Source organism: Lagopus muta, chromosome 2, assembly GCF_023343835.1.
Source record: "Lagopus muta isolate bLagMut1 chromosome 2, bLagMut1 primary, whole genome shotgun sequence".
NCBI lineage: Eukaryota > Metazoa > Chordata > Aves > Galliformes > Phasianidae > Lagopus > Lagopus muta.
Window position 1 is genome coordinate 19668103 of NC_064434.1, and position 16809 is coordinate 19684911.

The 16809-nt window shown below is 39.2% G+C and overlaps 1 protein-coding gene across 15 annotated transcripts in view; it reads left to right on the top strand.

The window, feature by feature from the left end:
• DLGAP2 (DLG associated protein 2) overlaps positions 1–16809 on the top strand; it is a 459829-nt gene that overhangs the window by 109518 nt on the left and 333502 nt on the right. For 3 of the 15 annotated variants that reach the window (XM_048936889.1, XM_048936892.1, XM_048936896.1), the window contains exon 1: positions 7718–7771. The exons of 10 other annotated variants lie outside the window; for them this stretch is intronic. The gene's annotated coding sequence lies outside the window, so the exon portion shown is untranslated. Of the gene's footprint in view, positions 1–7717; positions 7772–16809 lie in introns of those variants that run through there. 2 more of the 15 variants (XM_048936900.1, XM_048936893.1) reach the window with 2 other exon arrangements.

Genomic DNA, 16809 nt, shown 5'->3' on the forward strand with positions numbered 1-16809 from the left:
ACACTGCAAGAGACAAAACAGAGAGTTGGTGACAGTATTCACAAATCTTTTATTCTGAAAAATGTGAAACCATTCAATTTACCATAGAAACTGCAAATGAAGGCAAGAAAGAGGACACTGGCTTGATAACTGTCTCCAGGACTCCAGTGGAGTAGCACAAATAAAAACTCAATGTTTTCCAAATAAAATAATCTTTAATTGTTTTTCCCAGGAAGGATTTCTTGCACATCCATGCTTATAAGCATTCTTCCGTGCTTCAGCTAGCTGCCCACTCGCTTTCTCTCTTTAAAGACATCGCCTGTTCCAATTACCATTGAGAACTTTCAGTCTCTCATTAGATTCGGAGCAGTAGGCAATTTAATCAGGTGGTGATCGCTGTAACATTACAGAAAATGACCTTCAGAATTCATATCTTAGAAATGTGGATACTCTTTTATGAAACACATTCTTAGTGTTTTGTCAGTTCTCTTTGGGGGAAAAAAAAAAGGGGCTTGTAGACTGAATTGGAATATGTTAAAAAGCAGGAATAATGTATTTCTCTATACACCTTTGTCTTTAAGGCCAATCTCCTGCATATCAAGCAGTAGGAAATTTTGTCTTCCCTCCCTCAGCCCTGTTTGTATTCTTACTGGGCGAATAGACAGAGTAGGAAAACTGCCAGTCCCAAATGAGTTTTCAGTTTGGCACAGCATAGTTCTGATGAAGCACAGTAAGCCAGTCAGTGCAGTTGCTACCTGTGTTCATTAGGAGTTGGCAAATTGTAACTACCCTATATATGTAGAGGGTATATATATTATATAAATAAGCCATTGCAAATTTGATTTTTGAGTAAGCAAATTTAGTGTGTGTTAAAACCCAGACCCAAAGCGACATTTCCCTTACTGTATTCAGATAACAAATTTATTTTTTATTCTTCCCATTCATTAAGCACGTCATCCTTCCGGAATCTGGAATTTGAGCTTAAACCTGACTCTTAGTCTCAAAACTCTGCACCGTCTCCAACATGGAGCTTTTTATATGTGATCCAAAGTTAAAACTGGGCAGGATCTCTCTGTAATGTCAGAATCACTAAGGTGATAAGGTCAGAATCAATAAGGTGAATAACAAGTTGGTCAGGTAAGTTTTGACTTCTGGCACTCTTTTAGCATATGATTTAGGGTAGTACGTCCAGTGTATTTTCTATTTCTTACCTACTAGCGTTGTCTGAAAAGCTAAATATCTTTTTCATGTTGTATTATATTGTGTTAGGTTATACAACATTATTCAGCACTGCCAGCCATAAAGGAAGATACAACATCCTCTCACACATCTCTATCAGAAATACAGAAATATTTATGTCAAGGAAGTGGTTCTACTACTGTTTCTTAACAGAGGTAATGTCAAGGTGTTGTTGTCATAGCAGTTCTGCTTCTGTTTGTTGAAATCTGAATCAGTTCCTTGCAAGAAAATAATACCAGTTTCATGAGGTCAGGAATTAACGAAGAGGCACCAAGGATTTCTACCCTTGGTGGATTAGAGAAATTAACAAAAAACCAGCATGCCAAAATTGAGCATCCCAGTTCTACCTTTACATACTGCCTGAGTACACATCCAGGAAGAAAATTTGTCAGTGAAGCAGTATTTAATACTCTTTCTTTCACAGTTGGTGAATAACAAAAACGTTCAGCAAAATGAACCACAGGAGGGAGGCCAAACTCAAGAGGAGCTAAGTGGAAATTAAAAACCAAAAGAGAACTTTCAGTGACTGCTTAGCTAAAGAGAGATGGGTTCCCTTTGTTGTCTGCTGGATAAAAAATTGCTTTTACCAAACAGGAATCCGGAGCATTAAAACACTGGCCAGTGATACTGTAATTCGCTGAATATTTTCAGATTCTTCTTTGAGCAGTTGTCTCTAAGCAACACATCAGGCAGTGTTGCAGTATTTCATATGGCTACAGAATGTATACATTTTTTTCATCTAAATAACAAGATTGTTCAAACCTTTGAGGACAACTGTGTCAAACGGTGGATTAGTTGGTGAAAGCCAGCAGATCAATATTAAATTGCTTTGACTCCTCGTTATAGGACTCAGCTGGGAAAGCTGCTCATCAAAAACACATTGAAATGGAGACAGAAAGGTAAGGTTAAGAAACAGAATGCTTTTAATATAATTTAGCACCTAAAATTATCAATGAGTTAAAATCATTTTGTTCAGTAGAGCACGGTTTTAAGGGCATACCTCTACCCTTATTCAGAGATATGAATAACTGGGGGTGCAACAAGAGATTAATTGAAGAAAAGTCTGGAGGGAATTTTACAGATGTCCAAGTCATGAGAAACTTTGCAAAAAGCTTGTGAAGCTGCCCACAGATTTTGAAGCTGTAAGAAATCTGAAATGCCATGGATGACTACGATGCTATTTAAAATTGCTGAGGTTAATGGATGGCATGGTGGGTATTATGAATGTCACTTAACTGCACTGCTTTTCCATAATATAGTTTTCCTCTGCAAATAATATTAATTATGAAGCACACACAACCTGAGACAACGTCACGGGTGCTGTTGTTCCTTGTGTGAAACCACTTGTTTATCAGTGCTGTGCTTAATTTCATATTGTACATAAGATGATGCTGCTGCAGATACGCTTTTTTATATGCCAGTAGAACACCACAGTTTTCATCTTTGCATTAGAGCATACAATACAAAGCTGTTCCCACTCTTATTACAGTCAAGAATGCAAAGTGCACCTCATCCAATACCTTCTTTATTTTAGAAAATGAGTGAAGGCTTTCTTCAGTCCAGTGAGTCTTCAATACCTGAAAGTTTCTAATTAATAATTTTTTTCCCAACAGCTCTCCTGTTATTTCTACCGCTGAGCTATTTTGATCTGAATCAAGACATAAGCAAAATTACCAAATCTCATTAAACTGGTGGCATAGGCATAAGAGCTGGCAGATGGCAACTGCCACAGAAAGAGTCTAGCCATAAAACCCGGCCTATTGTGAACTGAAGTCCCTTCCATTCCTTTTTCTTTGGGAAGTGTGGATAACAGCATTTCAGTTTTATCCTTGATATGCAAATATGCATGTCTTACTAATGTCCAGTTAAAATTTATATGTGCATTTTAGTGTTATGTTCCTGTTATGAGCAAATGAGGCCAGAGAACAAAGACCTCTTTCAACTCTTTTAAATGCCACAAATAACTTTCTACAGTGATAGACTTCATCTAATATCTGTGGCATCTGTGAGGAGAGGTATTACTCCTCAATTTGAAATACTTCTAGAATTTCAGTGGTACCCTCTCACGTGCATTTGTTTGATGCTGATCATGTGAGATACATCATGCCCCATCTCCCACCTGCCCCATGATCTACTTTCAACTGAAGGAAATGTCAGGGATTGAGATGGGTTTTTCATTTGCTATTTTGATAGCAAAATTTAAAACACACTTGAGATTGACTATGCTCCAGTATTCCAGGAGCTTCGGATCTCATTTTCTGTCAGATTGTAGCATGTTGAAAACTTAACTGTTTTACAAATTCTAAAATTATTGCTCACTGAACTGCATTTAGCCATGTCTGAGATACTGTGAGTAAAATACTGCCTCTGCATTACAAGCAAAGAGGCACTGATTTGATGATTTGAAGGAAAGTTATTGAAGATACACACTTGTGTTCATTGCGCTGAGGTACTAACTTGCAGAAATTTCCATTATGCTCCACTCCCATGCTTATCCCACTTCCATGCTCCACCATGCTTACCCATCCCTAAGAAACTATTTTGTTGAAAGCTTAAATTAATATTACCACAGTAGAATTCACAGCTATTATTCAGCTCTTTATTCAGTCGCTGACTGACCAGTGAGTACTTCCAGACTCAACAAAGGTTAAAATTGTCTCCACGTACCAATGTGGCAAAAAAAGGTACTCTGTTCTCTTTGCTAACAGGTTTTTGTGAGGTGTCTCTAAAGTAGTAGTGGATACAGAAAAACTGAAAATAATAGTTCAGTAAGAAAAAAATGTGGGAATTGTTGATATTAAGAAAGAGGAAGAATTAGAAAGAATACCAGTTGTTGCTCCATATACTTACTTTGAATTACTATCTATCAAGGGAAAAAACAACCAAATGACAAGTTTTATTTGATGAACTGAGTTACTCAAATAACTTTGAGTTTTTTACACACACACATTCTGAAAATGGCTCTTTAATCCACAGTTCCAATTTGGTTTGGACTCAGTCTTTGATGACACATGTTTTGAGTTAGAAATGTATCTTTTCAGCTCAGTACTGGCTGGAAATTATCTTACTGCTAGTGATCTATATCAGATGACTACAGTCCCTGGAAAATACTATTGTAATGAGCAGAAATCTATTCAATTTTATTATATTTTCTCTGGAGGATCATTTTCTGAGCCCAGTAAGTCCTTGTCCAGCCACCTCATTTAGAAAGGTGGCCCCATTAACACTCATGAGTGTTTGCTCATGTATGAGCAAAACCTACTGCTGCTGCCAGCACTCTGTCGGATAAAAGATGATTAACCACTGAGAGTCCCAGTCTGGAAAGTGCAGTCTTAATGTCCATTTCCCTTTCATTATTATTTTAAGCAGGCACATTCTGTAATGATCCTCTGTAGGGAATAAAGATGCCTTCCCAAATCCCATTAGCTCTGCTCAGAGCTCCTGATTGCTGATACACATGCACAGCCCATGGGTTTGCAGTGGGTCATCATCCTACATTCTGTAACCAATTCTTCACCTGCATGATTTCCTCAAACAGGTTATGGCTAACACCCTCTGAAGAAATGGAAGAGCTATTAAAAAAAATAATGGAACAACAAAAAAGAGTCACACGTAACCTTTATTTTTAGTGCTTGTTGGCTACTATTGTTTGGGATTGTTTAAAATAAGAGGCTCAGAGGAGACCTACAATTACCTAAAAGGAGGTTGTGGTGAGGTTGTGATCAGCATCTTCTCCCACATAACTACCAATAGGACTAAAGAGAATGGCCTTAAGTTGTGCCAGGGAGGTTCGGGTTGGATATTAGGAAAAGAATTCTTCTATGGATGAGTGATCAGGTGCTGGAATGGGCTTCTTGGGGAGGTGGTTGAGTCAATATCCCTGCAGGTGTTTAAGAAATATTTAGATGTTGTACTAAGAGACATGGTTTAATGATGAAATATTGGTGATAGGTGGACTAGATGGAGGTCTTTTCCAACCTTGGTGATTCTCTGATTCTGTGATTCTATTTTATTGCCCATAGAATCGTTTGAGTTGGAAGGGTCCTTTAAAGGTTATCCACTGTAATTATTCTACAGTGAATGGGGACATCTGCAGCTAGATTAGGTTGGTCAGAGCCACATTCAGCCCTATCTTAAATGTCTCCAGAAGTACACCACCTATACAGACAAACTGTTCCAGTGCTTTCCTCCTCCAATTATAACAAAAACTTTTCCTTATATCTAATCTAAATCTCCCTTCATTTAGTTTGAAACCATTTCTCCTTCTTCTATCATAACAGACCTTGCTAAAGAGTCTGTTCTCTTCCTTCTTGTAACCCCCCCATGTTGTTGGTGTAACCCACATTCAGAGAATACATAGTACATGCACTGAATACTCCAAAGTTATACTGCAGTCATCACTAAAAGCCAAACTTGGAAAGTTATAAAATTATCTGTGTCTCTGAATCCATGAAGGCTCTGCTGGGTCTGGGTGTGTCTGACATTTAAGCCATTGGAACGCTCAGAGATGAAATGGTGGGGAAATAGATCAAGTGACAGAATCACAAAATGGCCAGGGCTGGAAGGGACATCATGATCATGAAGCTCCAACCCCCCTGCCACAGGCAGGGCCGCCAACCTCCCCATTTAATACTAGACCAGGTTGCCCAGGGCCCCATCCAATCTGGCCTTGAACACCTCCAAGGACGGGGCATCCACAACCTCTCTGGGCAGCCTGTTCCAGCACCTCACCACTCACTCTGTAAAGAACTTCCCCCTGACATCCAACCTCAATCTTCCCTCCCTCAACTTAAAACCATTTCCCCTTGTCCTGCCACTATCAACCCTTTCAAAGAGTTGATTCCCCTCCTGTTTGTAGGCTCCCTTTAGGTATTGAGAGGCTGCAATGAGGTCACCCTGCAGCCTTCTTTTCTCCAGGCTGAACAAGCCCAGTTCCTTCAGCCTGTCTTCATGGGGGAGGTGCTCCAATCCCCTCATCATCTTCATGACTCTCCTCTCTTGTCTTCGTTGTTATCAGCACACGAAGTATAGTATGCCTTTAATATACCAGATTGAGAGATTTTTTTCAGAATTTCTATCTTAAAAGCCAACATTATCAACCACTGTGTAGTACAACTGAGCATATACCAGACTTCTGTTGCCTTGTATGTAGAAATCAACCAAAGTCACCCAGGAGACAAAAACCATGTCTCTCACAGGGCATCTGGCTTGGGTTCGCTGGTTCACTGTGGCCAGTTTCATCTCTTTTATTCTATATGGGAGATATCAAAGGGATACAGTGCAAGTCAGGTCCAATGCCTAAATTCTTATCTCACTGCAGAAATAAAAATAGTTATAGGTGGTTGTGCAAGTTTGTGCACCCAAATAGTAATGGCTTTATTTTCCAAGCTGTTCTTTCCTCTGAATATTGAAGATAAAACACTCTTTATTTAGAAATGTAGTGTTGCCTTTGATGAGTATAATGGCTGGTAATAATGCCAACAGCAAGTACGGATCGCTGTCCTCTTACATTTCAAGAGAAAACAGAATTATTTTGTAAACATCTATTCTTCAATAAATGAGAGATAGAATTGCAGTCTTTTTTTTTTATGATGAGCTTTAATAATCCAGGTTCACACTATGCACAGATTTCTGAAATGGCATCCTTCAATTTTAGGCAAAATAGGAAAAATAGATAGTGGAGTACAATTTCTTCATGAGGAAATAGTGCCTGTTCTATTTTTCTTCTACCTGTTGAAGTGAGAAGGGAGAAGAGATTATTTAATGATTCAGTGCAAATATGTCTCCCAAACTGATAAGCTTTCAGATTTGCACATTAAGACCACTGTGCTTGCAGATGTCTCAAATATTTGAAGAATTTTAACCAAAGGGATATTTCTTCTATGTTTGAATATATGTGCTGTCTGGTGTGGGTGGACAGTCACCCCTGAGCCTTTAGCTTACTTGTTTGTGCTAATGCTGAAACTGAGTTCTACTTTCAACTTTCCTTCACTTCACATCAGTTCCTTTGCTCACGTCTTTGGATGCCTGCTCTCAGCCAAGTGACTAGCACAGTGGAGTCTGATTCCTGATTGTGGCTTCTAGATGCTATGGAAACAGAAATAAATATTTTTATCTCTCTCTCTTTTTTTTTTTTTTTTTCTTTTCTTTCTTTTTTCTTTTTTCTTTTTTTTTCTTTTTTTTTTTTTTGGGTATTTCATGTTATGTAAGTGCACCAGGAACAATGCATGGCACAGGGAATGCAGGAATTGAATGTGCTGTGCAGAGCTTACTCTTTGTTGCTTAGCAATTAAATGTATGCACGTAGCACCAGCACTGACAAAAATGCTAATAAAAGGTGACAAGTTATATCTCCAGAAAAAATTACACAATTAAGATAAAAAATCTCTGACAAGATACAGGAGCAGTAGCAAATGGTACATACTGATAGATCTTGTCCCTCCTGAAGGCAAGATCTTCAGGTACTGGCCACTAGAGGGGCTGAGATGATGGGAATAGAAGGTATCCACATTTATAGCATGGGCTACAGACACACAGTTGTGCAAACATCATGGTAAGGCTTTTTGTCGTTCTTGTGGTTGTCCCTTTATTATCTGTACATATTTTTTCTCTGTAAAATGTTTAGAAACATGTTCTGTTTTTTCTGTTCCATTTTTTTTCTCCTTAGTGTTCAGATTTGAAGCTTTTTCAGAGCATGTTTTTCTGACTCTCCTAGCAGATCCTTGTGTCACAGTGTAAGATCTGATTTATATAGCAACGTGCAACCTGTCGTCTCAATGTAAAAAAAAAAAAGTCTATAAAATTATTTCTTTGATAGTACCAAACTGCTTCATTTGTTCTCTTGATTCAGAACAAACATGAAGCAGAGGAACTGCATTGTAGGCTGCATTTACCAAAAAATACCAGCAGTTAAGGACACCTTTGTTTCTGGGATTTGTATGTTTAACCTTTCCCTCCTCTCTCATCTTTAGTCTTCAAAAATCTCTTGCTTGGGCTGTGCTCAGGAAGTGCATTGGTACATGGACTGGTTAATCCTTACTGAAGCACTTGCTTTGCTGTGGGTAAACATAGTGCTCAGGTTATTTTAGACTTTTATCCAAATCAGCTTGGCACAGTGTTGCATAGAATTCTTTTTACTACACGTGTGAAGAAATTGTTTACAAGCCAGAAATAATTGCTCTTAAAGAGTTTGTTGGTGTCTGTGGTATTTAGCAAATATTAGTGAGATGCAGGATTTCAGCTGTTTTACTTCTAGCAATTCTGATGTTCATTTATTTATTTATTTATTTATTTATTTATTTATTTATTTATTTATTTATTTATTTATTCATAGAGCTGTCCCTCATTAGCTTTCAGCTCACCAAAGTGCTGATTCTGCCTTTGACAATCTGCCTGCATAGTGAATTGCAGGATCCGGGCCCAATTTTGATGTATTTATATTATAGTCCATTTCATTTCAACTGAATGCGAGTACTAATTTGGCCGTACTTGCTTTCAGTGTTATCTCAGTTTGTGCCAAATCATCAGAGAGTCCATTTGGGGTTTGGCGGGCTTTGCTGAAACTCCTGCATTTTTGGTCAGATGCTATTGAAAATACTTTTATCTATCAAACAAAAGTAGCCTACCTCTTGGCTTGGTTTAGCAATCCCAATTTCCTATCTCATGCCTAGAAGATAAGATGATACTGGACCCTGAACTTGTATAGACCAGGTTGTGTTCTGTTTAAATAAAATGAGTTAAACTAGTTTTAATTCATGTACTGTACCTTTTAAGAAATGAAAAGAAACACACAGTAAAAATAATGATGACAAGTCAAAACATTAGTTGTCTTCTCTTCTCTGGCTTCTTTAATAATCGAGAAGAATAATTGAGACAACTCTGAACGTAGAAAAGAGCTGCCATATGATGCTAGCAGCAAAAGAAGATTCAGAGAGATTTTTCTGCCTTGCTCAGTTTGTATGCACTTTACTTCTTAACTTTTTTTCCAAAAAGGAGTCATTTAACTTGTGTCAAGCAGGTAGGAATCATCCCATACAGATGAAGCTGGACCTAGACCCCAAGCCATCAAAATTAATGAAATCAGAGTGCAAGGCAAAGACTACGGAGGAGCAACAGATCGTTGTGCTAAAATATTTTGAGTGCATTTGGTTGTGATCTTTCTGATGAGATGGTTTACAACTTGTCCAGGACATTGAATCAAACATGCAGAAAAGGAAAGATATGACTCCACTGGGTTGATATAAAAACAAATTTTTCTGATTTCTCTCTTCCCCTTACTCCAGTAAATGTCATCCTGGTAAAATAAGCTCTGAGTGAATCAGTTTGATTTGTGAAATACTCTCTTCTGAAGGCTGCATTTTGAAAACTACTTTCAAATAAACGTATGCTATCCAAAAGTAGCAGAAATATTTCATGTCTCAGAAACATTTTTAAAAACATTTTTACATATTTCTTCCTATATTACCTGCAATAACACGCAAATCTGGTTTGTGCATGTGTGTATATGCATTTGTGTGTGTACGTATATGATGGAATATGAAAAAACAAATAGTTTATAGAAGCATCTATTTAAATGTCTGCCTGGAAACGTATGCAGTATGTTCTTTTTAAAGTAGCCTCCTCCTGGTAGTACCTTCAGTAAGATTCTCACCAGCTCCCATGGACTGTTCTGTAAATACCCTGTGAGAATGACTAGCAGGGAGGATGATCTTGCATAACAGGCAGCTGACTAATTTAGACCAGGAACATTGATCTACAGTGACTGAAATAGCCTTGGTCTTGTTCTGTTTTTGACATTTGAAGTTTGGGGATTACACTCTTTACCTCTGTGATTCAGACTCCGGAAGTCACTGCTCATAAAGTCTACCATTTTCAGGTGGAGCAAGGAAGGGATAAAACACTCCAAATACCAATGGAAGGGAAGGATTTTGGGTGTCGTGCAAGTTCCTAACACATAGAGTGGGCTGAGTCATGTTTATGTAAATTATGTCTACCCTATACCACTTATTTAGGTAAATACCATAGTAGGGCAACTTGTCTTTCTGAGCTGGAGACCTTGGCCTCCATATTTCAGTCACCTTTCTCTACACTTTCTCCTAATCTGTTCTTAATCTAACTAGATTAATTCAGGTTTTAACAAAGAAATGGCCTCCAAAAACTTAGTGAAATAATGCAAGTATGTGGTCCATCCCTCACCCACGTAATCCCCAGGTTTGGAACATCCACATAAAGTTCGACAGTGTGATGTATTTCTGAGGTGCAGTGGTGTTGCCACCTCTATGGCTACTAGTTATGGAGACACTGATCTCAGTGCAGCTCTAATGCAGGCTGCAGAGAATCAGGACTTGGCCAGAGACTGCTCTGGTAACTTGGCTGAAGCCAAGGGACGAAGCTGAGCTCTCAAGGTGAGCGTGTCTTTGAGCGTTAATGACTGCTGATCAGTAGAGCTGCTTGGAGGTCTCCTCTGGGTTTTCATTTGATTGATGCTCAGCTCTTGCCACAGGTGTTTATACAGATTCAGAGCCACACAGTAATATGTGGTATTTATATAAACAGCTGAGAGTCCACTGGGGGACTGCAGTTTCTTTGCCATCACTGAGTTTACTTTTCCTTCACGATCTTGCACTTTTGTTAGAAGAAGCCTTAAAAAACTTTGATGCACTATTCTACATTTGATACACTAAGAATCATGCATCTTATATTCCTTGCTACCATAAAACTGTGACTCATACTTCAACTAATTTTGTTTTGAATAACAGCAAATTGCATCTGAATTCCTGAGGTAGAAAGAAGTCAGGGAAAAAATAATGGTGTAGTTTGCTAGGTTTGTTTTAATCTGAAGCCCTTAGGAAGACCAATGCTTTATGGAATATGTGCCCATTTAAAACAAACAAATAAACAAAAAACAACAATAACAAACCCCAAAAATCCTAGAGCTTAGTTTACAAGGGTGGACAGTGGTAGGACAAGGGGGAATGGTTTTAAACTGAGACAAAGGAGGTTTAGGTTAGATATAGGGAGGAAGGTTTTCACCCAGAGGGTGGTGATGCACTGGAACAGGTTGCCCAAGGAGGCTGTGGATGCCCCATCACTGGGGGCATTCAAGGCCAGGCTGGATGTGGCTCTGGGCAGCCTGGTCTGTTGGTTGGCAACCCTGCACATAGCAGGGGGTTGGAAGTGGATGAGCATTGTGGTCCTTTTCAACCCAGGCCATTCTATGATTCTGTGGTTCTATGATACATTTGCCTCTGCCTCTGTTTATTTAGCTTTATATTCTTATTATAAAAAATACATATAAATGAGAAAAATGAAGAATAATAGATTAAGGAAAGAGTAGTCAGTTGCGTAAATAAGCTTTATAACAAAAGGAGCACTCTCCTGTTCTTTTTTTTTTTTCCTCAAACACGTCTTGCTCACAGTCATGAGCTCAGCAGTTTTTAAAATTGGTTTGCATTAACTGCTTGTACCTAACTTGCAGAATATGTCGTCATGAAAAATCAAAACTTGTTTGAGTTGAAATTTTTTTCCTCGTTAATAAACACAAGAAGGAAGTGATGGGTAAAATTTAGAACACCATTGTGTAATAAATGAGTAATCGGAGGAAATATAATGCATGGACAACAATCTCTGCTTGCTGTTGCTCAGATACACAGCTTGCCTAAATCTAAATATATTGATTTATAAAGGGTGCATTTTTGGTGATACATATCCTGTAAGCCTGGAAAACAGTTAAGAAAAAATACTGATGTAACTGGTTACGTATTTGATTAAGCCCGTATAGGAGTGCAGTAACCTACAGGGAAGTGAAGCTTTTAAACATTCGTTGCGATACAGGTTTTGGACTGTGGCAGTAAGAGAGGGGAGCACAGAGCCATCTTCTCAAAGGCTTTTTTATTTCTGATTGGAGAAGTTCCACTGTGAGAATAGCCTGGCGTACATCCTACCTCATGGCAGTGGAGAGGATGAAGTCAAACTCATTTATTAGCATTTTTAAAGTGTGGGATTTGATGCTCTCAGGATTGTCAGACTCCTTGAAAATATTAGCATGGTGCTGCGGATACTTGCTAATTCATTGATAGAAAGAAGAGCTTGTTCTTTGTTAGTAAAGTCTTTGCAACAGAAAGGACTATAGCCACCCTCTATTATAATCTCTGCGTTTTACATTTCTTCATATTATATACTGATGCTCTATTTGCTACTGGCTATAGATGCCTTCATGAAGATATGAGTGGAAAACACACTGGCTGCCTATTTGCTAAGGAACACAAGTGGTGAGAAGTCTGTGGGCTGTCTGCCCGTGGGCTCCATTCTCTTCCCCAGGACAAAAGTAGGCTTCACTCTGCGGCACTGTAGAGATGCTGCATAATCTGCTGTAATGGGCTCGGTGTTGGAGACCATTCAGATGAAGAGGTAGGTTTTGGGAAAGACTGGGATTTGTTTTGGGCTGCACAGGCTTTCCAGACATTGGGTGGCTGAGACGTGAGATTGGCCCGGGTGTTCCCGCTGGAAATCTCTGCCAGGGGGCAGCTTGGATGCTGCTGGGGAGTGTGTTGACCTGTGAATGAACAAAAGGCATCAGAGATGCAATTACACCATCGTAACAGCTGAGGGATTTGTTGCCCTCTAGATGGAGCTGTGCACTTGTGTTATAACGGTTTGACTCCAGGAGTGAGGATTAAAGAGGAAATCTCTCATGAAGGATTGGGTGGCAGAGCCCTGCAGCAGCAGTCCCCCTGCTCAGGCACAGCAGGGGATGGCAGGCTTTCCACTGCCGCTCCTGCACGTGTGAGTACGGCAGAGCAGGCTGTAGGGAAGCAAAGACTTTTATCCCTGCTCCCATCCCTGGCTATTTTCTCTCAGGCTTCTGGTCCTCTCTCTCCCTGTTCACTTCTTGCAGCTCACGTTGTTTCCTAGCATCTTCCAGGCCCACAAAAGCTGCCATTTCCCCAGCATCCTCACTGTCTCCTTAAATCTACCTGCTTGCTGTTCTATATGTTAATGTCTTTTTAATTGCTGCAATTTCTTTATACTCAATTGCTATGATTGTGGATTAGCACTTTGTTTGCCTGTGCTTTAGCTAAAGTGAGGGCATATCTTTGGTGTACGTGTAACTTCATTTAGAATGCTTTCTAAAGCTTCATTCATAGCTTCGTGGAACATTTTGTCACTAAATTGGGTTGAATTAATGTGAACAACATCTATTTTTGTTTTAAATATCATGCAAATATAGATTAGGTTGTTTATGGAATGCAATATTTTGTCATTTCTGCTCTCTTTTCTTGTCATGTTGCAGCTGAACCCCTGTATTAAGCCATATAGTGCTGACCACTTAAGTTCCTCAACAGCTGGATCTGTGAATTCTCATTGTGCCTTCTGTGTGTATTCCTGAGCAGAAAAAAAATGTGCTTGTGTGCCAGCCTGCCTCTAACATATTTTAAGTAGCATGATGTGGCATACTTAATAGTCAGTATACAGAGGTCACTTTATTTTTTGGCGTTTCTCCCGGGAAATAAGACAGAAGCACAAGTAAGCAAGCAAGAGTAACAGAAAGCAGCTTTAGAGACAAATAAATATCAGCTTTTGGTGTACTCTGCTTCCACAATTACCCAGTTTTTGTAAACTCCCACTAAACTGCTATTTTTGCTGAAGCATGAAAACAAATGCATTTGTTAAGGCTTCATGAAGAAGGAAAACCCTATTCAAATTCTCCTTTGAAAAATATGAAGTGAAGAATTGTTCGGTAGTGTTCAAACCAGTTTCTACTACTCACGTAGCTACTGATAACTTCTGCTGAAGTCATAAAGTGGTTGCCTTGTGACGTGTTTGTCCTTGAAGACTGAAGATATCAGACAGTGGATTATACTACTTTAAATGAGCAGCCGAGCCCTGTGATTTTCTAGGAAGTACCTTCTTTAGTGTATGACTTAATGTATGCCATACATTAGTTGTGTAAGAATTTGTGAAAGAAAAAGTGACCACTGCTGCTTTGTTGTTCCATGTGACCCCTCACGTGTTGCCCAAAGATTTGTTTTTTGGAAAGTGAAGGATAATGGGAAAAGTCTTGTTTGTCAATTGGAAAAAGAAAGTAATGGTATGACAGACAGTATTCTTAATTCCGAGAGATTGCAAATCTAATTGAAACATACCCTAACAGCTTAGAAATCACCAAGGGAGATTTGCATATCCATCTTTTAAGACAGTGATTGTGATTTTGAGAAAGCTCCATTTGCGGCTTTTTGGATGATATTGTCTCAGTATTTGGGACTGGCAGTGCTAGAAGAGATTATGTGTAATTGAGTGTCGAGAGGTTTATAGTTCTTGTACAAACTGTAGCTCTATTCCAGTGTAATTCCTGCTGATGTTTTCAATTATTCTGCCTGTGTTTTCCATAGACACTGAGCACTCTGCTCCTCCTGAAAAAGAGAGAAAAGGTTCTTGGTGAAACCTTTACAAAGGACCTCTCTGAGGATACAAAAAGTAATATTAAGAGCTTTCACCTACAATAATCATCAGCAAAATCAGATAGAGGGAAAATGAAGGGAAAGGGCTGAGCTGATAAAGAGTGCATTGATTGGCCCTGTCAGATGGGTCACCTGGCTGCTAAAGGCAGTGAGCTGTGAGAAGGTGGTGAAACGGGGAGAATGGGATGCTTGGGTGTAGCAGGGGTGGCGGTGGCGGTGGTTTGCAGAATAACAGGCAGAGCTGTGAGCAGGCTCACCTGGCATGTTGCTATGATCCTCAGCAGAGAGCTACATGCATTAATAGAAGTAAGAAATGAATTTTAGGGGCTTAATTGTATATCAAATGACAGCGAATCTGGGAAATGGAAGGTTCAGCCAGTTTGATATTTATGTAAGAGTGCCAGTAGGAAGAGAATCATGCAGAGTACTGTAAAATAAAGGAACTCCCCCAAACTTTAGTTTTACATATAGCTGTTTCTTACTCCAACAGATGCGGAATCTAATCAGGAAAGACCAACTTTTAATTTTCTTAGAAACAGGAAGATTTACAGTGATGCTAAATGTATTCCTCTGAATTTGGCTGGCTCAGTCCCCAGCTGATGTTTCTTATCTGGCACCCGCTATAGCGTTTTCTGGTTTTCAGCTCTGTGCTGGCCAAGAGCAGAGTGCTGCTCCTCACATGCTGCTGAAGCTGCTGCCTAATGAGGCATTCCCACCGCAAGGCTTCTGCTGCAATAACCATCCCCGTGCCCAGATGGGTGATAGCATGCCTCAGCTAACGGTCAAAGCTTTAAAAGGTAAAAGCAACACGGATAAAAGGCTGATAAACCAAAGAGATTTTCCTTTTTTTTTTTTTTCTTCTTTTTTTTCTTTTTTCCTGTCTGAATAATTTTGGTGCATTTGGTGAATTTTAATGCTTATGAAAATGAAAGATTGTATTGGAGGCAAAGCAAGTGTAGGCAGTAACCATAGTGACTTCTACACATATAAGCTTGCCAGTGTGCTTCAGTTCCAGTCTGCAGAATTCTAGTGATAGACATTTGTAGGGTCTTATTGGGCAGTTACAGTGAAGGGTCGATGCAAGGGGGGTCCCTGTCCTTTGCATATGATCCTATGGTCATAGAAACACAGTGCTCTTCTGCCAAGTTTCTCATGGAGGTCAAATCTGAATTACGAATGCATCAAAGGTTGCCACTGTGAATATTAATGTCACTGCTGATGCTTTTCCATTGAGTGCTGCTGGGGTTAAACAATCTGTTGATGATACCTGCATTTTTGGCACATCGTTCTCTGGCTCTCAGCCTCTCCTTACCCCTGTAAGCAGTCCTGAATCCATTGTCTTCCTGCAAGAAACATGAAACTTAACTGAAACAATCTACCAAAAGTCTAATTCTTCTGTTTCGTTTGCTATGTCAGAAATAACTTTGCTATTTTTAGTGGTCCTGCTAAACAGCCCTTTCGTTGCACAATTTAACAGTCACAGCTTATGCTAGAAGGCTCTGCATTTATTCAAGATGAAAAAAATTGTTAAAGGATGTAGTTTGGGTCATCTTGAGAACTTTGTTTTGGGCTGGAAGCAAGACTCCCTGAAATTAAAAGGTGGTCTGGCTGAGGAGGTGGATGATGTATCTGCTGTTATATGAAATCACTGTGTATTTGAGTTTTGAACATTGTATTGTATATAATTTCATGAAAGACTTCTGGGGTTTCCATCATTACAAAAATGCAGTTTTCCTACCCCACACTGTGCATATATGTCTTTTATCCCCCCCCCCCAAAGAAGCATTTAATATAATTTAATTCAGTTTCTGAAACAAAAGGCAGAGTCGTTGATAAAATAGACCTCTTAAATATTGTAAGAAAATTACATGCACTATTGATAATTTTTGTCTTTGTATTGCACAGCTGTTTGCCTCTATGCTTTAAGTTAAAACATAGAAGAGACTTTGTATCAGAATGTATTTTTAATGCATATTGTGGGACCCACTGTACTAAGTTTTTTCTTATAACCCCTGTACCTTGTTTTTTTATATCTGCTCTGGTTTGCCAATGGGGAAAACTATTTCGAGCACTGTAGGTTTTTCTGCCTTTGAAATGTTTGCTGGTGATATGCAGATACTTTAGTTTGACC